Source organism: Sciurus carolinensis, chromosome 15 (assembly GCF_902686445.1).
Source record: "Sciurus carolinensis chromosome 15, mSciCar1.2, whole genome shotgun sequence".
Classification (NCBI taxonomy): Eukaryota; Metazoa; Chordata; class Mammalia; order Rodentia; family Sciuridae; genus Sciurus; species Sciurus carolinensis.
The window spans coordinates 73,095,493-73,121,885 of record NC_062227.1 but is presented as its reverse complement, the minus strand read 5'-3'; positions in this window follow the sequence as shown (position 1 = coordinate 73,121,885).

The window sequence follows — 26,393 nt, the reverse complement described above, 5'->3', positions numbered from 1 at the left end:
GGGTGAGAGAGAAATTAAGAATTTAATTTCATTTTGCTGCATATGGATTTTCAGTTTTCCCAGCACCATTTGTTGAAGAAACTATCCTTTCTCCAGCATATGTTTTTGGAGCCTTTTTCTAGTATGAAATAACTGTATTTATGTGGGTTCATCTCTATGTCCTTTATTCTGTACCATTGATCTACCTGTCTATTTTGGTGCCACGTATAAGCTCATTTGATTCTTATAATTTCTATGAGTTAGGACGACCATTGCATTGACCTTGCATGCCAGGGGCCCAAGTAGCAGACCTAGGGAGTCAAACCCAGGTCAGCAGATCAGCCTCCGTGGTGAAATAGTGAGTCGTACCACTTTCCACTTTTTTTTTTTCTCTTTTGCAAAGTAAAGGCTGGGGAATGCTTTCTGGTGTTTATTAAGAAGTATTAACATCAGGAGAAATACAGCATGCTTACCAAGTTGGATAGCTACAGATAACCCCTCAGTGACAAATCTCAGACTAAGAGCAACTTCGGAAAGACAGAACAGCATCATGCTGTGGGGACTAGCTGGACCTGACTACAGCCCTCTTGAGTGGAAACTGGCAATGGCCCACGTGTTATCCTGCCCACATGTTTCTCCACAGTTTCCCATTATACTATAAACAACAGAAACCATCGAGCTAAGTACACAGTGCTAACACAAAAGAACACAAACCACTGGATCCTGGCACCATCGGGACCTAGAGGTACCTAGAAAGGGCCCAATGTGCTTGGTGCCATGTGATATGAACCAGGTGTGTTTAGCTTGAATGGAAGCCCCTTTTGTCCTCATTACATTAGCAAACCTTCCAACTCCCCAACACCAGTCGTGGGGACCCGCAGGTTTTGCAGTGGCCCTTGGCCATGCTTCTGTTTGCGAGTCCCCATTAAAGACTGGATTCTGTAATTCTGAATCCGTCTGTCTCTTTCTTCAGCTTCTCAGCATCTTCCGCCTGCAGTGGCTGACTCTATTACACTGGATTTTCTCAAAACACAGATCTTATCAAAATAATGTCAAAATATACCTTTCCATGGCTGACAGGATGCCACAATTCCATATCAAGAATTTAGTAAATTCACAGTAGTTTATTCTGTTGTTCCTACAGGTGGCCATCAATCCCCTATTTCACAGGGATGCAGGTGCACCAGGCAGTATATTTTTGTTCTAGGGAGCAACATGGAAGAGTAAGCAAAAGAAGCACATCTCTTCCTTTTAAATAGGATTTGCTGAACTGCTCACAAAGGTTTGCATTGATATTTCACTACTCAGCACTTATTAGATGGTTATGTACACACACGAAGCTGAGGAATCTGGACTCTGGCTGGGTAACAATGTCCAACACCAAACTCTGGGTTTTGTTTCCTAGGGGATGACGGGGGGCGGGGTCAAGGATGTTGTATTTGGCAACAAGCAATCCCTTCCACAACCTGTGAAGGGATCTCTATGAAGTTTAGGAAGAGGAAAGAGTCAGCTAGACAAACTGATAGAGCATTTGTAAGAAAATAAACACTTTTTAAAAAAATCTGCTGAATCTGAGAGCAATTTGCTAAACACCAATATATAATGAATAAATGCAGTTCATCTGAAAATCATCACTTTCCTTTCTTTTCATTCCTTGTGGTTATAGGAAATTAAAATGTTTACTAATGGTGATGGTTTCACAGGTACACGTTTATTTCCAAATCCACCGAGCTATATACATTAAATATGGATAGTTTTTTATATGACAATCATAGTTCGATGATTTAATAGTAAACTGATTGAGAGGGAAATATTTTGATGTATGTCCAATGTACTTAAAGACAATTGCCCTGAGCACCACGCGCAGTGGTTAACTGCAGACCTGAATACTAATGGGCAAACCCCGTTGCCTCCACCAGGCTGTGCTGTTAGCAACCCACCCTCAGCCCTTTGCCCAGGCTCTCAGCCCATACTTGGCTTTCAAATTAGCCCTTGAGAAGCAATTTTTCTTTCACTGGCTGTAAGAACCATCAGTTGCAAGAGGCATCAAAATTTTAGATATGTAAACTGTGAAAAAGTTCTTTTATCTTTTGCTGCTCTACAATTATGAAAGCTGGCACTATATTCATTTTCATACAAGTATTCGTGTGGCTGTCTGTTTTTATTTTCCTTGAGTAATTGCCCATCAGTTGGATTATAGGGTCATAGGATAAGTTTATGTGTCAATTTATAAGAAATTACCAAACTCTTGTCCAGAATGGCTGTGATGTTTTGCACTTTAAAAGAGTTTATGGCAACAAGCAATCCCTTCCACAACCTGTGAAGGGATCTCTATGAAGTTTAGGAAAAGGAAAGAGTTAGCTAGACAAACTGATAGAGCATTTGTAAGAAAATAAACACTTTTTAAAAAATCTGCTGAATCTGAGAGCAATTTGCTAAACACCAATATATAATTAATAAATGTAGTTCATCTGACTTTCCTTTCTTTTCATTCCTTGTGGTTATAGGAAATTAGAATGTTTACTAATGGTGATGGTTTCACAGGTACATGTTTATTTCCAAACCCACGAAACATAAGTTTCAGGTCCAGCTAATCCCCACAGCATGATGCTGTTCTGTCTTTCTGAAGTTGCTATTAGTCTGAGATTTGTCACTGAGGGGTGATCTGCAACTAACCAAACTCAGAAAACATGAGTTTTCTGTTGCTCAATATCCTCACTAGCACTGGATAAGTCAATCCTTTCAATTTTGGCAATTCTAGCAGATTTGTTGTGACCTCTAATTATGTTTTTTTTTTAATTGCCCTGATGACTAATGCTGGTGATCACCTTTTTATGTGCTGATTTGTTATCCATTTGTGTTCCTGGTGAATCATCTGTAAAAATATCTTTCCCTTTTATTTAATAAACTTTATTGCTGAAACAATTTTAGATTCACCTTAAAAATGTGAAACTGGTGCAAAGTTCCAATATACCTGTGCCCTGTGTCCCACTTATAACAGTATGAAATATTTGCTACAACGAATAAATGAATATTTTGATATATTCTAATAAACTCAAATTATTATTTACATGTTTATTTTATACTTTCTAACTCAGTATCATTGGCTTCTTTTGTGGTTCGAATCATTCTAGTTAAGGATATAAGGTGCCTTTTTAGTTTTTTTTTTTTTTTTTTGACTAGTTCCCCACCAATGTGTTACTTGGAGCACTTCCTTATTTTCTGGCACTACCAGATGTTACTGGCTTATCTACTGTATTTTCTGACACAGTTTTTGAATAGTGATTTCTTCAACCCTGGCACCTTTTATTAGAGAATGATATTAAAAGTCAAGTTCTGGGTACTCGGGAGTGCTTGTTCCAAATGGGTTTTCATGGTTTTTGAGTATTTGCAGATGACGTACATGAACAACATTGGTTATAGAGGTACCTCTATAAATATTTTGAACGTGTAACTATCTGGATCAACATTCAGCTAAGAGTGAGTTATGCTGGGTGGTGGGGCATGCCAGTAATCCCAGTGACTCAGGAGGCTGAGGCAGGAGGATCTTGGGTTCAAAAACAGTCTCAACAATTTAGCAAAGCCCTAAGAAACTCAGTGAGACTCTATCTCTAAATAAAATATAAAAAGAGGCTGGGGTTGTGGCATAGATGTTAAGTGTCCCTGGCTTCAGTCTCTGGTACCAAAAAAATAAAATAAAATAAAAAAGAGTGAGTTATGTTGAAGTTTCCAACCCTGCTCCCTTAGCATGGGACTCGTTCTGAGTTCCCCTGCTCCTTTCTCGACTCCCACTGCAACTGTGAGAAAGGCGGCTTTCCCGGTCGGCATCCATCCACCCGTGTTACATTAGAGAGTACCTGTCCTGCAGCCTCAGGACTGTTGATCCATACTCCCAAGGGGTCTGGGAGGGAACTTTATTGGGAATGGTAGGCAACATTTGCCTTCAGTTTTACAGATTCCATTTGTTTTAAAGACTAGATTGGCAATGCAACCATGCAACCTATTCAGCGTGCACCCCATGGATTCCGTCCAGGGAAGTTGTCTCACACATTTTTCATGAAGCGGGGGTTTGTCACTAACTATTTTCCATTCTGGAATTCCCCCAACCTCTTGAAATGTTCTTCTAGAAATAATATCTTGTTTGATGTTTGCTTTTTTAAAGATTTTTAAGTGACACAATATTTGCCTATGTTTACGATGTACAACATAATAATTAAATACATGTATGCAGAATAAAATAATCAAAATGTGGTAATTAGCATTTCCAGCTCCTCAAATATTTATCATTTCTATGTGCTGGAACCTTTGGACCCTTCTCTTCTAGTCAATTTTAAAAGTATGATGACTTGCTGTAGGATACGATTATTGGACTACAGGACACCAGGACTAAATCCTTCACTATGGCTGTGTTTTTGTCCATGTGATCCAGCCTCTCCCCATCTGCCACCCTTTCTGTTCTCTAGTGACCAATATTCTACTCTCCAGTTATATGGGATCCACTGTTTAGCTTTCACAAATAAGTGAGAGTACACAGTACTTGTCTTTGTCTATCTGGCTTAGTGATGGTTTCTAGTCAATAATAGGATTTCTCGTTTGCCTATGCTGGAGTAATTTTCCACCATGTAGGTAGAACTGAAACTATAAAATGCTAGAAGAGAACATAAAGGAAAAACTTTAAGACATGGATATGTGCAAAGATTTTTGGATGAACTCTAACACACAAGCAACAAAAGCAAAAACAAACAAATGGGATCGGTATCCAATGAAGAAACTTGGACACAACAAAGTTTAACGACAGACAGTGTGAAGCCACAACCTGAAGAATGAAAGAAATATTTGCAAACTATCCATCTAACAAGGGATTAGTATCATGAATATATAAGGAACTTAAATAGCTCAACAGTGGAAAATAAGTATGTAGTTAACAAATATAGAAATGATCTGAATAGAAATTTCTAAAAATACATAAAAATGGCCAAAATTATATGAAAAAAATGTTCAGCATCACTAAGCAACAGGGAAAGACAAATGAAAATCCCAATGAGATATCATTTCTTCCCATTTAGAATGGGGTGAATATTATTAGAATAATATTATTATAATAATAATCAAAGAAACATCGTAAGTGCTGGTGAGGATGTGGGGAACAGGATCTGTTACACCGATGTTTGAAATGTGAATTATTTAACTATTTTGGAAGAGAATACATAGATTTCTCAGGAAACTACAAATAAAAGCACCAAATGATCATGATCCAGCAGTCCCACTACTAACTATAAATCCAAAGGAAATGATTACATCAAAGAGATACCTGCATTCCTGTGTTTATTGTAGCACACTATTCATGATAGTCAGAATATTGAATCAACCAAGTTGTAAATTAACAAATGGATAAAGAAAACATGATACACTTTAATATTTTTTAAAGATTGAATGCTTTGAGTGTTACTCTTTGCCCTTAAATGGAAATGATTTTAGAGAATGCTGTTTCAAAATATACAGAATATTTTCATAGCATTAAAAAATTGGCTCTGCTGCATTTATTCAACCTTCCTTTGCTCCTTCAATACTACTTAAATATTTGTTAAACTCATTTATCAGTTTTATTAATTTTATTCCATGTTCTTTGGAATCTTCTATGCAGACTATTATGCTGAATGTAAATCAAGATCATCTTATGTCCTTCTTTCTAATCATTAGGCCACCTGTCTCGTTTAATCACTTGTAATTGTGGTCAAACTTGAAGAACGTTTGTCTCTTGAAAGCTTGAAAACATGGGAAAAATGAAAGTTTTCATCAGTTAAAAATGAAACCAACCCTTTCCACTGCTATATTTTATGACTTGCAGAATTTCACTTTCTTAAACATTTTAAAAGATTCTTAGACAAAATTTTTGTTTTAAATATGATAGATTTGTAGAAAGTATTAAAAATAGTTCTCAAGCTCAAATGATATTACAGATTACAACACGGTTGTTGATGTGGTTGTGCTTTAGGTGGACTCGCACATGTCAGGAAGCGCTGGCAGGACCAGCGAACAGAGCCAAGCAGGATGTTTTGGCTGAGATTTTGGCGAGCTGGACGACTCTAGGTGGGAAGCCCTGCCATAGACTGGAGGAGGACATTTATCAGACGTGTTGGACTCCGTAAAACACTGGACATGAGCAGCCATTTGAGCACACAGGTAGAAAGCTATGATCCATGGTGAGGACACAGCATGGAGCAGGGCACTGAGGGCTGGAACTGAGGCAGCTCTGGTCTCACCCGGGGGACTCTCTACCTGGGGAAGAGCAGGAGAGGATGACTTGGTGCTTGGAGGGTCACATACAGCATTGAGTGGCTTCCTGGGCATCAGAGGGGCTGGAGTTGGCGGTATTGGAAGCTCTTTAAGAATCCACATGTAACTTCCAGAATTAGCTTGATAAAATTCCATTTTAAAAGGCCATATTTTAGTATTATTCTTAGGGCAGAATTAAAAGCTAACCATTATTATAAATGTAAGCCCATTTTACCCCTTAGTCCAGGAGCCCTGAGGGAAACTATAAGTAGCATTTTTCTCTTCATCAAATGATAAAGTTTTGATGCAACCCTTGTCCTACCTGGGCTTCTGTACAGCTCCATCTTACCAGGGTATCAAAAGAACAGCCAGAAAGTGCTTTGAAACTGCAGCCTTTAGCCATACTGGGTGGGTCAATAAAACACAAGAGAGTGTTATTCTGTACTGGTCCAGATGGAACATGTTCTTCTGTACTGTTATAGATGGTAGGCTTTTCTTTCTTTCTTTCTTTCTTTCTTTCTTTCTTTCTTTCTTTCTTTCTTTCTTTCTTTCTTTCTTTCTTTCCTTTTTAATATAATCTGGATTAAAATGGCTTAAACACACTGAAGAAAATCAGGCAAGAGAATTTGTGGTTCTCCAACCACCTCCACTGTCAGGACTTTACATGGTCACACCTGGAGTAGGTCTGCAAACATGGAATAGTGACACACTCCCCGGAACATACTAGAAGGAACTTGTGCAAAAGTGCAAACGGGACTTCTTTCAAACACATCAGGAAATGGTGCTGCTGAACTGTCGACTGAGGCCAAGTAAAATAGAGTTCACTACATTTTCTGCTTCTCGAGATCTTACCTACCATGAGCAAAGACCTAAGGTTTGTGCAACCTCAGAGATTATTGAGGATATTCTATCTGATCAAGATTAATTGATTAGAATAAATTCATTCTTTTGTTTTCTTTTATTCCATTGCCACGAAAGATTAGGACTAAAGAAGACTTTAGATTACTAGGATGTAAAACAAATGGGAGAAAACCAGAAATATCAAACTACAGGAACCTGGATCTGTTATGTACAAAATTAAAATATTGTGAAAATATTTTGACGCACAAATAAAAACAAGTAATGTCATCTCTTCTGCACTATTTTACTTCAAAGATAATCTTGCGATGCCTCCCTCGCTGAAGCTTGAAGCTGGCATCTCCCAGTACAGTAGATGTTAAGTCTGAAACTCTTCTCCTAAAGCTGGTGTAGCAGGAAACAGAAGATATAAGACGTGAATGTCTAAAGAGAAACAATGTCGCATGGTGACCAAGGCTATATTCTTCCTCTTCCTCACTGGGATTTTTTAAACTAAACTATTTAGATTTCTTTTGGGATAAAGTATCTCAAAAGTCACATTTTTCTCAGCCATTTCTAATCGTAAGCATTTTCAGTCAGTCTACCGTCTTGAACAAAGGTTATATTTGCAATCTGTGTGGGAAAGCAGAGTTTGCCTAGTGCCAAAGGCATTGATATACCACAGCATATTTACACTGTCTGAGTGATGCTACCAATTATGTTGATTATAAAGGTCACTTAAATGGTTTTCTAGTCAATTCAGGAAGCGCAAGACTCCTATTACCATTCTGTTTAACATTGTTATTCTCAGCAGTTTTGTCAATTTTATTTTATTTAAAATGAGCAGCTTGTCGAAAGTGCCTTTTGAAGGCAGAGCATGTACATCTTTAAAAGGTACCTCGAGGTATGCACCTGAGGTGTACGAGGTACATAATTATAGATGCTAATTATTATCAGTTGAAAATAAATTAATATTCCTTTACCATGCAGCCATTCATGGTTAATTTTTCCACATTGCGTTTTATCCTCCACCTATCCAGTCAATTCTTTAAAGAAATAACATAAAGAAATTGTTTAGATCCTATTGAATAGAGCAATTAAACTTATTTTAATGAAACTATATCTTGATTACTTCAGGCTTAGGGTGGAACATGGCATTGAATACACCAACATGAATGGAAGATACACAGGTTTTTAGCAATTACTTAGCATCAAACTTTAAATTGTAGTTTCCCCCCTACAAGTGCTTAACTTTTAACAGCACATTACCTCATTTTATGGAAACTGATGAAACTGAGTGCTATCTGTTTCCATTAAGTGAGATAATGTGCCTTAAAATGATACCGTCAAGTAGTTTTTCATAGTTTGATTTTTTTTTTACTGCCTTTTGTTTGTAATTCCCTTTCAAGACTAAATGGGATTTGGTTCCCTACTAATTTCATACTTTTCAATTGGAAACAGTAGCTCTTCCCCACCCTGTGTTTCTAATGGAGCTTGAAATGAACATTGTGCTTTCGTTGTAATTTACTTTTTATTATTGTGGGGCTGAAAATTGCAAAATGTTCATAGGTTTCTTTAGGAAACATTGCTTAGTGTTTAAGTGTGTCAACAAAACAAAATAATTTTTTTGAAACATTGAACTCTGTGCAGATTGTGACTGAACTTATCAAATTATTTTAATTGATGTTCTTATGAATCAAATGTAAATGACAGTCAGAAAACCATGGATAGTGGGTCACTTTCATCTCAAGTGACTACCTCTTCATTAGGAAGAAGAATGTGGGCTCCCTTGTATTGAAAGGGAAATGGTCCCATTCCCGTTCTTCCCTTCAGCTCATCTGCTTGATCCAGCAGAAGATGAGCGTGCATCTTGCAAGATGACATCTGCATTGACAGTGTTGAGATTGCTGCTGAAGGGTCTTGATGGGCGAATACTCAAGTCTGTGCAGAGGAGAGGACCCCACCCCCGACCAAGTCACTAGGTGGTACGACCTCTACTCCCTCTTCATTTTCTTCTACCTGTCAGCCTCCTAACCACCCAATCTCCTCTGTTATCACTCTTAAGTATGTGTGGACATTCTGGTTTGTTTTTTTACAATGTATTACTATGTTTAACATTTAAGACTCAATGGATGAAAAGCAAGAGGATATGACGTCAGTAGGGTGTCTGTCCTGACTTCTATCAGAATTATGTTGTGATGACTGATTTTAGAAAAGGGCTGCAAAGTGTGGTTTCAATCACTCTATAGTGGGGGTGTTCTCAGTCTGGGTTGCACACGAAAATCACTTGAGGAATTTCAGTACTCATTCCTAGGACCCACTGGCTCTAAATGTGATTTCATTGATTATGCAGAAAATTTCAAGAACCTCTGTCATAAAATATCAACAGCCTTTCTAGTCACTAAAACAACCTTACTGAGTGCCTGATTGGATGTTTATGGACCTTGGGTGGTACAGATTCGGAGTGCTCTATCTGATGCTTTTGGGCCATTTGAAAATTCCTTTCCTAGTCTTCTGGCTTTGTAAAAATTAGAAAGGCTACATTTGTCCTTGACTAGCAGTGGGTGCATGGTTTCTAGAGAACCCTGGTTAGATCCATGGCACTCTGGGACTTACCAGTTGTCACCTGGGTACTGGTCAACAGTTTCTGCTAGAGTTACATCTCCATCAAGACTGAGAGAAGGGTCCTTTGCCTTCTAAATTTACTTTGAACCTCTGTGCTCAGAAGCCTGTGTCTGAGGGACTTCATCTTTTGGTAGAATCTGCACATCATGTCCTTTAACACATTATATAAGGTCAGGTTTTCAAACATGGCTTTGCCTAATGGTTTTAACAGCTGTCCACTCATTACTGACATGGTGTAAAAACAGAGGGAGGCAATGATCAATGAGGTAATTATAGTGAGGGTGCAGCGGTCTCAAAGTTAAGTAGGTGTCCTGGCAAAATCTGAGTTGTAGTTAATGACTCCCGCTCATCTCAATATGCTAAGTAAGTGAAAATAGATTAGGTGTCCTTGTTTATCCTGCCTGTGCTACATCAGCAGGGGTAGGGGTGAGGGACGGGAGGGCTGCTGGTGTCTGAAGGTGAGGAGCAGTGAGGTCGTGAGATGGAACATGAAAATGCAAACACAGGAAGGCACCTGTTCGCACAGTTTCTCTCCTTCATTAGGGACGCCCTCCTCCATCTAACCAATCCTGATTATTGATCATATTTTTAAAATTTATATTAAAGACTGTTTCCAGGTAAATTTTGTTAACACTTCTTTAATTATTCTGTTAACTTTAGAATGTCTTCATGCACAATACAGCCATGTAAGACAAATATCAAGTTTAATAATTTTATTTTTTTTTAATTTTACAAGAATTTTCTCATTTGTCAGATGGGAGATATTTGAAAATTCATATTGAATGCCTTACATTGGTAAAACGTGGGACTTTGTGCTTCATATAGATGGCAAATTCAATCGGAGCAGCAGTGAAACCTTGTGGGAAGAATGTGGGAATCTGAGGTTCAAGTGCCACTGGTGGCTTTGTTATCTGTGTTGCACCCGCCAGGTCTTCTCACAGATCAGACTTCTCATCGGCACAGGGAGCTTTGGAGACTCACTCACAATCCCCGACTCAGTGTTAGGAGCTGCTCATCTGTCACTAGTTCTGAAAGCATCTAGCTCCTCTTGCACCATTGCATATTGTTGCATCTGTCTCGCTTAGACTGTGACGCCCAGGAAGGGGTCAGGAAGCTGACTTCTGTACTTGTGCCCCTGATTTGAGGCTCAAATCAAGCTTGAAACTCAAAAATTATTGATACAGTATGAATGAATTTTCTCTGATTCTGTAGTTTACAGCTTTGTAGATTATGAAGGTCATGTGAAATTTACAAGCATCTCTAACCTAGATCTGCTATGTAAGGCAAAGTCCTACCTATTAAAATAATTTGCCTTCCAGTGTTTTCTTAGGATTGAAGGCCTGTTGTGCATGCACCCTGGTCTTTTTTGACTGAGCTTCTGAAAATCTACAGGGCTTCCCATAGAATTTTTCTGGGGAGCTAGAACAATTCCTATTGATTCCTTCTCATCAGGGAATGTGTTAAACCACAGGAGGTTTTCAGAAATGCTAGCCATTTTCTTACTTTGCCACAGGCAAGCAGCCCCACAAGTCCTGGTCCTGCACAGTCCCACATCTATCTTTTTATTATTATTATTATTATTAAACTCATCTGTTATTCCTCAAAGCCTTGCTTCTCATCGAATGTCTAGAAGAGGCTGCAAGGGCGAGTAGGAGAGTAGGTGGCTGGTATTTATATTTAGGAGGAGAGAATAAATAAGCAATGTAAGTTTTGCAAGCACACAAAGAAACAGATGCAGATGTTGGGTTTCCATGATGCCCACATCACTTCTTATAACACAAACTTTCACCAAAAGGAAAAGTTCATTTGTCAATTGGATAGAAATCGATATGCTGAAATGAAACAAAGTGTCGTCTCTGAGGTAGTCTGCCATTCCATTAACAAAACTAAGACGCTTTATTCCATCAAAGGAAAAGATCATGGATATTGAAGCAACAGATTATTTAAATTAAACTAACTAGAGCATTCTAAGATGTATCACATCACCAAGAATACAGTTAGTTGTTTATACAAGTTTATCTTTAGGATTATCCTAGCTTTTATTTAATTTTTAAACTGAGGATTGTTTCTAGACCCTAGGGTTTTTACTTTTTAGAACTTGTGATTTCATTTTATTATAAGTAGAATATTTTAGGTAAAAAGTTTATACTAACAAGTACACTAAATCTCCTATATGAACTGCAATACCTTTGGCTTGAAGAAAACGTGTTTTATATAGCAAAAATACTGAGTGAACAATAATTTAGGCATTCTTGATAGAACATTGACCAATATTTTTAGAGTGCTAGCTGTAAATGGTAAGCCCTTAATTTTAAGTTTTCTCAATAACATTGTCATGGTTTAAATACAATGCACTTGTGATCACCAAATACCTAATCATTAGTGGGACAAAAAAAGTTGTGTAACAATGTATCTTAATTTTTTAAATAATTCTGTACTTCTACTTGCTTTTCCCTTATAGTAGGACAAAAATGTGAAAATGTAAAACTTTATTGAAATATAGTATTTTACTTGAAAAAAATAATTTAAAAATTTAGACTATAATTAAACATGGAGATTGCAAAATATAATGCTAAAAAGTTGTTTAAACTATGGGTTGATCCTTTTGTTTTTATGGTTCTTAGGAGAACAAATTTCCTTTTTACTCATAGAATACTTTGCATATCTAAAATGTAATTTATATGGTATTTTTATATTAGCACAAAACAGTTTGATTTAGGATGAATAGATAGCCAATTAAGAATCATTACTAATTTTTCTTTTCATAATTTAGTACTTCTGACATTTTCTAGAAATGTCATTACCTGAGGAAATCATTAAAAGTATGATTAGTTAGTAATTGATTTGATTTAAAGCCTTTCTAAAAAAAAACAACGAATCATATAAGTGAAGAATACATATTAGTCAGAATGGTTCTTTCTAAAATAAATGACAGTTAAAAACCATATATCTATTTCTGGAATGTTTTAATATTTTAACCCTATGAACAGAGAAAATATGTGTGAATTCAGAGAATTAGTGAAATCCCTCTTATTAAAAGATATAATTTATCAACTCTTCATTTATGATATAAACCCTATTACTTGATATCGTTTTCCCTATATGCCATCTTCCAGAAATTTCATTTAAATCTTAATTACTTTTACATGTTTTCTAGACAATGTAATAAAATATATTCTCTGCAGTAGAGAGCATTTCAAAAAGTCATTTCTTGATTATTGAGAAGAACCTCCTTAAGGGTAATACCTAAGTCTATCTGAAACTGGCACAGCATAAATTGCCAGGGGTCCATAGTATTCTAAGAAAAATGCTTCATTTAATGTTTATATTTTAACAATTGATGAAGTTTATTAAAGAGACAAAATGATAAATATCAAAATGTTAAAACTGCAAGGATGGTGTATTTCTAAACTTGTATGCACCTAATAGCATAACCTCAAAATACGGAAAGCAAACCTTGACAAGACTAGGAGGAAAGTCGATAAATCCCATGTGGCTTAGTATTTTGGCCGTTGAGGGAGCATTTACTCCTATTTCTTACAAAGTAATAGAACTGTAGCTGGACATAGGGCCTGTCTTTGCAGAATACTGAGGCCATGTGACCATGTCCTAAATAACTGAATGTGAAAATTGATTTGCACTGCTTGCACTGCCTCAAGGCAAATAATAAAAGTTCCATCCTGCCCTTTCCAATTTTCTTGAACCATACAGAATAGACTTGCCACAGTTTCTCCAAGTCTTTTTGGTTTCCATAAATTCACTTTTCAATCAATTTTTCAGGAAGATTCACAGATAGAATATTCCTTGAAGTTTTGCATATTTATAACTGGTTTTATTGTGCCCTTTGTAATTGAAAGCCTAGCTGAATATAAAATCCTTGGCTTACATTTCCCTCTCCTTGAGCACGTCATGAATGTTGCTCTCTTGTTCTCTGGTATAGTACAGTGCTGTCAGAAGTCTGCTGACAACCTGATTTCCTTGCTCTCAGAAGAAATAAATCAAATTTTCATAGGGTGTCTTATTGCTGGATCTTATGAGTTGATTTGTCATTTAAACATATTCTCTTCCAATGTGTGGGTTCAATTATTTTCCTTTTTTCACTAAGGTTTAGGTATTCTTTTCAATGCATATTCTGTTCTCTTTTTTTGATTTTTTGCTTTAAAAACTTCCAGTTGTATTAACATCAGATCTAGGGGCAGCTGTGTGTGTGTGTGTGCAGTCAATACAATTATACATAGATCTGTACTCAAAAGGATCTTTGGAGTTCACTGTTCTGCAATAACCCTCTTAAATATCTTAATAATTTCACTTTTGATTTTGTATCTTACAAGTGAAAGCTGATGGAACAGGGGAGAATGTATAGGGGCCTGGAGGTCTCCAAGCTTAGTCCTACCTTTCGCAGTCTCCCTGTTCCCTAAGATGGGTTTTTCCTGCTAGCCCCTCCTCCTACACAGTGACGGTCATTACCCTGCGTGTGGCAAGGACTGAGTCGGGACAGGGAAAGGCAATGTCAAACACATGCATCTTTGCCCCCCGTCTCTTCCCACGGCTAGTAAAAGCATGATGCTTTGAGCGGATGACCAATGGGATGACCCTCTTGCCAACCTCATCCCATTATCTAGTGATCCCAATAGGCAGGTTGTTCATTCTTGGATCACCCCTCTGTTGTAAGTCAGAAGAGGTAGAAAGAAGAAGGGATGGTTATTTCCAACCCACCAGGCAGATTGTTGGTACAGTAGCTGAAAAGAGGGTAAAACTGCATCAACGAAACACGTATGGCAAGAAACCTGAGGGAATGTCAGGGTTTGTCAGGGTCTACATGGACCTTGGCAACATCCCTGAGTCCAGGGAGTACAATATTCAATAGCAAATGAAACCATCATCACTGGTTGAGGAAGAGACCTCAGAAGAAATTTAAAACGTTAATATTATGGTGACTTTAAGGGTGTTTTTACCTATTTTTTGACCATGGGCTCCAGTGTTTCCATTTTTATACTTGGTCTCACAAATCATGTAATCAGGCTTGATAGAACTTACTCTGCCCATCTTCTATATCATCATTTCCCTGATGATGACTTTATTTCCTTTTCACTCATTTATTTTCTTCATTTTTCCCCCTTTTTCTCCATGTTGTATTATTACTGTTTCTTATAGCTTTTTGTCAGGTACCAAAGTACCTGAAAAGAACAACTTAGAGGAGAAAAAGTTTATCTGGGACTCATGGTTTCAAAAGTTCCTATTTCCCAAGGCAATACCCTTACTTACTGGGTTCTCCCATTCATTGTGGAAACCTTTGTCTTCCTTATTTCGGGTCCATAGACAGCTGAATCCATAACTCTGGGCCCAAGGTGAGATAGAACGTCATGGCAGAATGTCATGGTAGAGGAAAGCACCTCAGAGCATGGCATCCAGGAAGCAGAGACACCTGAGCTCACAGTGACAAAGCCTATACCCCACACTGTGCCCCAGTGGTGGACTAGAGGGAGTCTGCATTCCTTGTTGCTCTGTAACTCTGGTTTCAAGCAGAGGATATCTGTTTCTTGGTGAGGCAGTTTTTGCTGCGTATTGATCCCCTGCTGTTTACCCAATTTGTCTGCTCTGATCACCTGCAGTCTGCCAGCATATCGACAACTTTTTTGAGTGCAGATTGCTCACTGTCAGGTGCCTATCAACCGCTGCAGCTCCCCATTTGCCAACACATTTGAAAGCCAGAGTGGCCATCTTGGATAATCCTGGAAGCCATAGCTCTGATCTTTAGGTGGGGCAAATCCCATCCTGAGAAGACTTCTGGGGACTAGAAGCTCATTGTCAGGTACCTCTCATGCATCAGGCTACTGAACACTGGGAGGTTTCATTACTATATGACTGTTATACTGTAGATTTTCTTTTTTCTCCTTATTGAAAAATTTTACGTTTTTATTTCTTTACTTTTCTTGCTCTCTTTTCTTTCTGTTTACCTGTTCCCTCAGAGTCTCTTTCTCTCTTTTTTTGCATGCTAACATCCAATTTCTTTTGATTATACTCTCACCCTTGCTATTATCTAGAACTTCTGTATATTCTTTTCTTATCCCATTAACAGCTACATTCTACATCCCTCTTTGTCCTCCATTAGAAACTGCAGACCTTATTGCAAATCTGTTTGTTTTACTGAAGATAATATTCGAACTCATTCTGTTTATTATGACAATATTTTCAATGTTCTCTAGGGGCTATTTGGTCTAGGATTGCATAGTGTCAGAATTGAGCAATATTAATCTCCCCTTAAAGAAAAGGTTTTGGAGACCTATAGGGCCACTATAAACCTGTAGCAGGAAATCTGCAATACCCCAGATCTGCACTGCTAGAGGGGAAGATACATGAACAACATGAAAAAACAAGGGAAGAAAATGATCCAAACAAATCTAGATTCTATATTAATAGAATCCAATGACAGCATGGTAGAAGAAATGTCAGAAAAGGACTTCAGATTATACATGATTAAGATGATTCATGAATCAAAAGATGAGATAAGAGAGCAAATGTAGGCAATGAATGATAATAACAATAAGCAGTTGAAAGAGCAACTGCAGGAAGCAAAAGATCATTTCAACAAGGAGCTAGAGATTCTCAAAAAAAACAAACAGAAATCCTTGAAATGAAGGAAACAACAAACCAAATAAAAAACTCAATGGAAAGCATCACCAAAAGATTAGACCATGTGGAAGACAGAACCTCAGACAATGAAGACAAAATATTTAATCTTGAAAATAAAGTCGCCCAAACAGAGAAGATGGTAAGAAATCATGAACAGAATCTCCAAGAACTATGGGACATCATGAAAAAAACAAACTTAAGAATTACTGGGATCGAGGAAGGAACAGAGATACAAACCAAAGGAATGAACAACCTATTCAATGAAATAATATCAGAAAATTTCCCAAACCTAAAGAATGAAATGGAAAATCAAATATAAGAGGCTTACAGAACACCAAATGCACAAAATCACAACAGATCCACACCAAAGCACATTATAATAAAAATGCTTAACATTCAAAATAAAAATAGGATTTTGAAGGCCACGAGAGAAAAGCATCAGATTACATATAGGGGGAAACCAATACGGAGAGCAGCCAACTTCTCAACCCAGACTCTAAAAGCTAGAGGGGCCTGGAACAACATATTTCAAGCTCTGAAAGAACATGGTTGCCACCCAAGAATCCTATACCCAGCAAAACTAACCTTCAGATTTGAAAATGAAATAAAATCCTTCCATGATAAATAAAAGTTAAAAGAATTTACAAATAGAAAGCCTGCACTATAGAATGTTCTCAACAAAATATTCCATGAGGAGGAAATGAAAAACAACAATGTAGGTCAGCAAAGGGAGGAACTACCTTAGAGAAAAATCCACTCAAAGGAGAAAACAAGCAAGTTGAAAACCAAAAATAAGCCCAAATGACTGGGGATACAAATCATATCTCAATAATAACCCTGAATGTTAATGGCCTAAACTCATCTATCAAAAGACATAGACTGGCAGAATGGATTAAAAGAAAGACCGAACAATATGCTGCCTACAAGAGACTCATCTCATAGAAAAAGACATCCACAGACTAAAGGTGAAAAGATGGGAAAAAACCTACCACGTACATGGACTCAGTAAAAAAGCGGGATTTTCCAACCTTATATCAGATAAAGTGGACTTCAAGCCAAAGTTAGTTGGAAGGAATAAAAAAGGACATTTCATACTGCTTAAGGGAACCATAAATCAGGAAGACATAACAATCATAAATATTGATGCCCCAAACAATGGTGCATCCCTGTACATCAAACAAATCCTTCTCAATTTCAGGAATCAAATAGACCACAACACAATAATTCTGGGTGACTTTAATGCACCACTGTCACCACTGGATAGATATTCCAAACAAAAACCAAACAAAGAAACCATAGAACTCAATAACACAATCAATAACCTAGACTTAATAGACATATATAGAATATTCCACCCATCAACAAGTGAATTCATTTTCTTCTCAGCAGCACATGGAACCTTCTTGAAAATAGACCATATGTTATTCCACAAAGCAGCCCTATGGAAGTGCAAAAAAATAGAGATACTGCCTTGTGTTCTATCAGATCCTAATGGACTGAGAGTAGAAATCAATGACAAAATAAAAAACAGAAATTACTCCAACACCTGGAGACTAAATAATATGCTGTTGAATGAAGCATGGATAACAGAAAACATCAGGGAGGAGATAAAAAATTCTTATAGGTCAGTGAGAAAGATGTTAGAACATATCAAAATCTCTGGGACACTATGAAAGTGGTACTAAGAGAAAAATTCATTGCATGGAGTGTATTCAAGAAAAGAATGAAAAGTCAACAACTAAATGACCTAACATTACAACCCAAAGCCCTAGAAAAAGAAGAACAACAGCAAAAGTAATAGAAGACAGGAAATAATTAAAATCAGAGCTGAAATCAATGAAATTGAAACAAAAGAAACAATTCAAAAAGTTGACAAAACAAAAAGTTGGTTCTTTGAAAAAGTAAACAAAATAGACGAAACCCTTAGCCACACTAACAAAGAGGAGAGAGAAAACTCAAATTACTAAAATTTATGATGAAAAGGGAAATATCACGACAGACACCACTGAGATACATAACATAATTAGAAGCTACTTTGAAAATCTGTACTCCAACAAAATAGAAACTACCGAAGACATTGACAAATTTCTAGGAGACATATGCTTCTCCTGAACTGAACCAGGAGGACATGCACAATTTAAACAGCTCAATATCAAGCAAAGAAATAGAAGAAGCCATTAAAAAACTACCATCCAAGAAAAGCCCAGGACCAGACGAATTCTCAGCCATGTTCTACAAGACCTTCAAAGAAGAACACATTCCAATATTTCTCAAAGTATTCCAGGAAATAGAAAAGGAGTGTACCCTACCAAACTCATTCTATGAAGCTAATATCACCCTCATACCCAAACCAGGCAAAGACACATCAAGGAAAGAAAATTTTAGACCAATATCCTTGATGAATATAGATGCAAAGATCCTTAACAAAAATATTGGCAAACCATATCCAAAAACATATTAAGAAAATTGTGCACCACAAGTGGGGTTCATTCCTGGAATGCAAGGATGGTTTAACATCTGTAAATCAATAAATGTAATCCATCATGTCAATAGACATAAGGATATGAATCATATGGTTATTTCAATTGATGCAGAAAAAGCGTTCGACAAAATACAACACCCCTTCATGCTCAAAACACTAGAAAAAATAGGGATAGTAGGAACATACCAGAACATTGTAAAGGCTATTTATGCTAAGCCCATGGCCAACATCATTCTTAATGGAGAAAAACTGAAAGCACTCCCTTTAAAAACGGGAACAAGACAGGGATGTCCTCTTTCACCACTTCTATTCAACATTGTCCTTGAAACTCTAGCCACAGCAATTAGACAGACTAAGGAAATTAAAGGGATACAAATAGGAAAAGAGGAACTTAAGCTGTCACTATTTGCTGATGACATGATTCTATATTTAGAGATCCAGAAAACTTCTAAACCTCATCAATGAATTCAGCAAAATAGTAGGCTATAAAATCAATATGCGTAAATCTGAAGCATTTTTATGCATAAGCGATAAAACATCTGAAAGGGAAATGAGGAAAACAACTCCATTTGCAATAGCCTCAAAATAAATAAATAAATAAAATAATTGAGAATCAATCTAACCAAAGAGGTAAAAGATCTCCACAATGAAAACCACAAAACATTGAAGAAAGAAATTGAGGAAGACCTTAGAAGATGGAAAGATCTCCCATGTTCTTGGATAGGCAGTATTAATATTGTCAAAATGGCCATACTACCAAAAGTGCTATACAGATTCAGTGCAATTCCAATTAAAATCTCAATGACGTACCTTACAGAAATAGAGCAAGCAATCATGAAATTCATCTGGAAGAATAAGAAATCCAGAATAGCTAAAGCAATCCTTAGCAGGAAGATTGAAACAGTGGGTATCACAATACCAGAACTTCAACTATACTACAAAGCAATAGTAACAAAAACGACATGGTATTGGCACCAAAATAGGTAGATCAATGGTACAGAATAGAGGACACAGACACAAAACCAAATAAATACAATTTTCTCATAATAGACAAAGGTGCCAAAAATATGCAATGGAGAAAAGACAGCCTATTCAACAAATGGTATTGGGAAAACTGGAAATCTATATGCAACAGAATGAAACTAAACTCCTATCTCTCACCCCACACAAAACTCAATTCAAAATGGATCAAGGACCTCGGAATCAGACCAGAGACCCTTCATCTTACAGAAGAAAAAGTAGGTCCAAATCTTCACCTTGTTGGCTTAGGATCAGACTCCCTCAACAGGACTCCCATAGCACAAGAAATAAAAGCAAGAATCAATAATTGGGATAGATTCAAACTAAAAAGCTTTCTCTCAGCAAAGGAAACTCTCAGCCATGTGAAGAGAGAGCCTACAGAGTGGGAGAAATTCTTTGCCACTCATACTTCAGGTAGAGCACTAATTTCCAGAATCTATAAAGAACTCAAAAAACTCTTCACCAAGAATGCAAATAACCCAATGGACAAATGCTCTAAGGAAATGAACAGACACTTCACAGAAGAAGATGTACAAGCAATCAACAGACATATGAAAAAATTTTTAACATCTCTAGTAATAAGAGAAATACAAATCAAAACTACCCTAAGATTCCATCTCACCCCAATTAGAATGGCGATTATCAAGAATACAAGCAACAATAGGTGTTGGCAAGGATGTGGGGAGAAAGGTACACTCGTACATTGCTGGTGGGGCTGCAAATTAGTGCGGTTTCCATGGGAAGGACTGTCCAGGCAGGCGGGACTGGCTAATGTGAGTGACTTCCGAAGTCTCTGTGCTCAGCTCCCTGGTTCCTGTCCTAGGGTGACTAGGCAGGGAAACACGGCCCAGAGTGTGGCAGCCCAGCAGAGGAGTAGTGTGGGGGAGTCTGGGTCTGGATGGTTGTTCTGGGTGGCCATTCACAGTTCAGGTACTGGCCAGCTCGCACCCAGAGGCAGTGTGGTCACCCACCTTTTCTACAGTTTCACTCTTCACTTCCAGTTAACTGTAGTCAACCACCCTCTAAAGTGTTAAGTGGAAAATACCAAAAATAAAGATGCACGTGCTTAAGTTTGTACCATTCTGAGTGATGCAGTAAACTCATGCTGTTCTGCTCCATTCCACCCGGGATGCGGTTTCCCTGTTGTCCAGCGTACCCAATTGTGCATGCCACCCAGCGGTCAGTCCCTTGGTAGCCGTCACAGCTTCCGTAGTCTCTGTCATGGTACCACAGTGCTTGCACATAGGCTTGCTGCTACCTGGAGTTTCAGGGACTCTTGGGGGTCATAGAACATACCCATCAGAAGCAGGGGAATCGACATTCCAGCAGGGCTCAGATGTTAACTCATCAGGGTGAAAAGACACCTAATACACTTGCCAGTCTGCAGACTGAGCCACGGACGTCCCATCCATCCACGCAGAGCTCCCTGCCAGCTACCTTTCTGGAGATTGGAGATAGTCAAATAAATAAGAGAAAAGCTTCTTTCTTCAAAGAGTTCACAGTCAAGTGAGGAAGCAGATGGGTAAATCTCATTTAATCTGAAGTCGTTGGCACCAGGTTGGAGGTAAATGTAAACCACTGTTTAATGAATGCGGTAGGGACACAGCTGAGAGGGGACAGGAGCCAGGCATGAAGGGGAGCAAGAATTTCCAGAAAGGCAAGTGCTGCTCCCGAGTTCAAGAGGAGGAGTGGAACGAGAGGATTGGAGAGGCGCCCCAGGTGCTGCGTTGGGAAACAGAAAACGGACACTGAAGTCAAGGCGTACCGAGGTGGGGGCACCAAGTCCAGTTCGCCATGTGAGGGTTCACAGCAGCTGGCATTTCCAGACCACCTGCTCTGCACAGGAGGTCACAGATGGCTTCAGTGACCCCTGCTCTACTAGCAGTGGTGGCATTTCTCCTTCCTCAGTCCAGGAGGGGAAACTGAGGCATGGTGTCCAGTATCATAGGAAGGGTGGGTCTGAGCCAAGGTCACCGGCTTGACTCCGGTACCCATATTCTTGACGGCTGCAAGGTAATGACCTTACCAGCATTTGACCCTTTAGCAGTGACTGCTCTAAACGTTCCTCCTGTGCAGCACTTACCAGAGGTTATGCTGGAGGCAGTGAGTGGTGAGAAGTTTGTCAGGTTGGTTCAGAAGGAAAGGCGAGAAGAGAGCTGCAGGTGGACTGGCTAGGACGAACTGGGCCCGGCCGTGAGTCCAACAGGGTGAGGTGGAGAGGGAGAAGTGGGGCCGCCGGCCGAGGTCCAGTTGGAGGCTGTGCGGGTGTCAGCACCCCGCCTTGTGGGCAGATTCGCTAAAGAAGGAGGCCATTTAGGGGCATCTGGGAGGCAGGGACCTGGCTGGGGAGGCAAAACTGACTGGCCACGTGGGCCGCAGCTCATACTGAGGATTTCTCCTTTCTGGTTCTGCCACGTCGCAGCACAGCCTGTTGCTGTGCGCCTGTGACTCTGTAATATCCATCTCCTGCTCCCTCTAAGGATAGAGGGTCACCAGGCGTATGATGAGTTTTGCAAGCCCCTGCAGGTGTGGTCATAGCCCCTCTCTCTTCCAGGCTGCTTGCTCACTCTGTGGTTCTCAATTCCAGGTGTGTCTCTGTCACCCTCCTGGCAGGTCTTTTCCTAAGGGACTCTGCAAATGGTCTTTCTCAAAAGAGGTTGGGAGTGTGTTTTTCTGTGTGAATGATGCATAGGATCTCATGGTGGTTTGCAATGGCCCTGATGCTTTCCTAAAGTCCCTAGGAATTCAAGTCCCTAGGTGGTGGGAACTTGGATTGATTAGCCTCAACCTGAATAACGCCTTGGAAGTTCTAATGCTTGTCTCCGAAGAACCAGATAATGAAGTCATGCCCCAGAACGGAGTCCTAAGTGGGGCTTTCTCGGGCCAGGTACCCACCCCATGCCAAAGCTGTCCACTGGCTTTGAGCTCCTGCCACACAGGGCCACAAACATGTATATATATTTACCACAGTTTCTTTATCCATTCATCAATTGAAGGTCATCTAGGTTGGTTCCACAATCTGGCTGTTGTGAACTGAGCAGTCCAGACTCTGCCTCCCCTCCCTCTGCCTCCTTCTCAGGTTTCAGTAACAACCGTCCTTTCAGTGATGGTCACTCTCTGACCTGTGGCCTCACCACACCTAAATCCAATGGAAAGATGGGTAAAGCTCAGCTGTTGCCTTCCATGAAGTTGTAGTCTGGCAGGGGAGGTAGATGCAAATACCAGCTTTAGCCCAGGGAGGCAAATGTCATGGGAAGCTTTGTGGAGGCTAGTAGAAGCCTCACTGGAGGCCTGAGGCATCTTTTCTGGGTGTAGATTGGGGATGTTGGTGGTTTGAAAACCTTTATAGATTTGGGGCCATTTGAAAAAAGTCTAGAAGGAATCCTGGCTATAGGACAAGAGCCCACCAGGGTCACATGGGAACTTTTGAAGGAGAGGGAGCCTCTCCTTTTAGTAGTTTTCTAGGGCAATGAGTCCACAGGGCCATTCTAGGTGAAGGAAGCCCCCTCCCACCCCATGAGGAAGCTGCATCTTTGCAGAGCTGAGTTTCCTTGGAGCTCAGGACTGGCTGATGGTGCTCAGTAGAGGTCGTCCTGCTTCATAAGGCTGCTGGCCATATGAGCAACATGGCAAGATTGGCATGAATTTTTTTTTTTTAATTTATTTTTATTTTATTTTATTTTTTTTTTCATTTTTCAATTTTTTTCTTTTATTTATTTATTTATTTATTTATTTTACGTTTACATAGGGTAATGATATTTATTTTATTTTTCCCCTCCCCCCCACCCCTCCCACCCCTCTTTTCCCTCTACACAGTCCTTCTTTCCTTCATTCTTACCGCTCTCCTTAGCCTAACTCTAAACCTAACCCTAAACCTAATGCTAGCCCCTCCCACCCCCCATTATATGTCCTCATCCGCTTATCAGCGAGATCATTCATCCTTTAGTTTTTTGAGATTGGCTTATCTCACTTAGCATGATATTCTCCAATTTCGACCATTTGCCTACAAATGCCATAATTTTATCATTCTTCATTGCGGAGTAATATTCCATTGTATAAATATGCCACAGTTTCTTTATCCATTCATCAACTGAAGGGCATCTAGGTTGGTTCCACAATCTGGCTATGGTGAATTGAGCAGCAATGAACATTGATGTGGCTGTATCTCTGTAGTATGCTGATTTTAAGTCCTTTGGGTGTAGGCCAAGGAGTGGGATAGCTGGGTCAAATGGTGGTTCCATTCCAAGCTTTCTGAGGAATCTCCACACTGCTTTCCAGAGTGGCTGCACTAATTTGCAACCCCACCAGCAATGTATGAGTGTTCCTTTTTCACCACATCCTCGCCAACACCTATTGTTGCTTGTATTCTTGATAATCGCCATTCTAATTGGGGTGAGATGAAAGTCTTAGGGTAGTTTTGATTTGCATTTCCCTTATTACTAGGGATGTTGAACAGTTTTTCATATATCTGGTGATTACTTGTACATCTTCTTCTGTGAAGTGTCTGTTCATTTCCTTAGCCCATTTGTTGATTGGATTATTTGTATTCTTCGTGTAGAGTTTTTTGAGTTCTTTATAGATTCTGGAAATTAGCACTCTATCTGAGGTATGGTTGGCAAAGATATTATCCCACTCTGTAGGCTCTCTCTTCACATTGTTGATAGTTTCCTTTGCTGAGAGAAAGCTTTTAAGTTTGAATCTATCCCAGTTATTGATTCTTGCTTTTATTTCTTGTGCTATGGGAGTCCTGTTAAGGAAGTCTGATCCTAAGCCAACAAGTTGAAGCTCTGGACCTACTTTTTCTTCTATAAGATGCAGGGTCTCTGGTCTGATTCCGAGGTCCTTGATCCATTTTGAGTTGAGTTTTGTGTAGGGTGAGAGATAGGGGTTTAATTTCATTCTATTGCATATGGTTTTCCAGTTTTCCCAGCACCATTTGTTGAAGAGGCTATCTTTTCTCCACTGCATATTGTTGGAACCTTTGTCTAGTATGAGAAAATTGTATTTATTTGGGTTTGTGTCCATGTCCTCTATTCTGTACCATTGATCTACCTGTCTATTTTGGTACCAATACCATGCCGTTTTTGTTACTATTGCTTTGTAGTAGAGTTGAAGTCGAAACAAAAGAAACAATCGGAAAAATTAACAAAATAAATAGTTGGTTCTTTGAAAAAATAAATAAAATTGATAAACCCTTAGCCACACTAACAAAGAGAAAGAGGGAGAAAACTCAAATTACTAAAATTCGGAATGAACAAGGAAACATCACAACAGACACGAGTGAAATACAAAACATAATTAGAAGCTATTTCGAAAATCTATACTCCAACAAAACAGAAAACCTCGAAGACATCAACAAATTTCTATAGACATATGAACTACCTAAACTGAACGAGGAGGACATACACAACTTAAATAAACCAATTTCAAGCAATGAAATAGAAGAGGTCATCAAAAGCCTACCAACAAAGAAAAGTCCAGGACCAGATGGGTTCTCAGCCGAGTTCTACAAAACATTTAAAGAAGAACTCATTCCAATACTCCTCAAATTATTCCATGAAATAGAAGAGGAGGGAACCCTCCCAAATTCGTTCTATGAAGCCAATATCACCCTGATACCTAAACCAGACAGAGACACATCGAGGAAAGAAAATTTATTTTTATTATAAACAAATGGGATACATGTTGTTTCTGTTTGTACATGAAGTAAAGGCATACCATTTGTGTAATCATACATCTATATAGGGTAATGGTGTTTGATTCATTCTGCTATTTTTTCCTTCCCCCCACCCCCCACCCCTCCCATCCCTCTTTTCCCTCTATACAGTCCCTACTTCCTCCATTCTTGCCCCTTCCCAGCACCCATTGTGTGTCATCATACGCTTATCAGTGAGATCATTCGTGCTTTGGATTTTTTAGATTGGCTTATCTCACTTAGCATGATATTCTCCAATTTCATCCATTTGCCTGCAAATTTTATTTGTCTTTATAGCTGAGTAATATTCCATTGCTGTTGCAAAAGACAGGATTTCATTCTTTTCCACAATCAATAGTGTTCCACTGTGTTTATGCACCACGTTTCCCTTCTCCATTAATCAGTTGGTGGATATTTAGGTTGTTTCAATTTCTTCGCTATTGTGAATAGCGCAGCAATAAATGGAGTACAGATATCTCTTTGACATACTGGTTTCATTTCCTCTGCGTATATATGAAGTAGGGGATTGTTGGATCATGTAATAGTTCTATTTTTAGCTTTTGAGAACACACCATACCATTTTGCACAAAGGCTGTACTAATTTGCACTCTGCCTCCTGTGTGCAGGGGTTGGTTCCTTACCCTCCATATCCTCACCAGCACTTGTTATCTTTTGTCATTTTGATAATATCTTTCTCAAAGGGTAGGGGGATATTTCATGATTTTGATTTGTGTTTCTCTGAGGATTAGAAGTGTAGCATTTACAAACCCTAAATATTGTGTGGGTTAGAAAATTCTTCAACATGCTATGTTTCAATTTATTTCTGAAAAACTGGTGCTGATATGG